The sequence below is a fragment of the Seriola dumerili genome, unplaced genomic scaffold, assembly GCF_002260705.1.
Source record: "Seriola dumerili isolate Sdu_G_001 unplaced genomic scaffold, Sdu_1.0 BDQW01000024.1, whole genome shotgun sequence".
NCBI classification, from domain to species: domain Eukaryota; kingdom Metazoa; phylum Chordata; class Actinopteri; order Carangiformes; family Carangidae; genus Seriola; species Seriola dumerili.
This window is the reverse complement of record NW_019174279.1, coordinates 1,269,623-1,270,458: the sequence shown is the minus strand read 5'-3', so window position 1 is coordinate 1,270,458 and position 836 is coordinate 1,269,623.

The following is an 836-nucleotide window of genomic DNA, read 5'->3' as shown; positions in this document are numbered from 1 at the left end:
ACTCTTTACAAACACCACTATTTTTCAAAGTTAGTTGGACTCTTGTAAATGACTTAAAACAAGAGGACCATCAATCTAATATAATCATCTGAAACGCCGTTAGAAAAACACAGAATTCTTTTTTTACTTTAAACTGAACAAAATAGTGCTGCACAGTACTGTGTTCAGTACACTGTCAGGCTTTTTGGAGCCTTCAAGAGAGCATGAAAACACTGAGGCTCTTGTTCGTTGATGCAAAGCAGGCTGCCACTGAGGACAAACATGATAAAACTTGTTAGAGTGGATCAAACCGAGATCTTCCTGCAGCACAGATAGATAGACAGCAGATTCAGTTCTGCATTTCTAATAACTCCCAGCTGTTTGTGCAGGAAAAGCACTGCAGTAGCGTTTTGCACCTTGTTCATTGCTGAACGATCTCCTGTCCATTTAGGTGATGAAATGGAATGACGGGCGAGCAGCGCAATGCACTGCTGAGCACTTCGGGTCCTGCTTGGATGTACCATAAACATTGTAGTATATGTGTTTCATTATAGTAAAACTTGTGCTTGTCCTGTATCCAGAAAACTCCATGTTCTCTGGTTATGCCCTTAGCAACCCACACACGATCCAGACCCTCAACACTTGGAAGGAGGCTGCGCTGATTACAATAATTTTCCTTTTGGACTGTCAGAGATGGGCTGTCTGCTTCACTATTTCATACTCTCCTTATCTGCTTCTCTTTCCATGGTAATTGAGGATGGCTGTAGGCCAGTAAAAGTCCGGAGTGAGTGAGGGGGTGGGGGTGGGGGGGTGGAGAGGAAGAAGGACAGAAACAGAGGAGACAGAGAGAGCTGCTG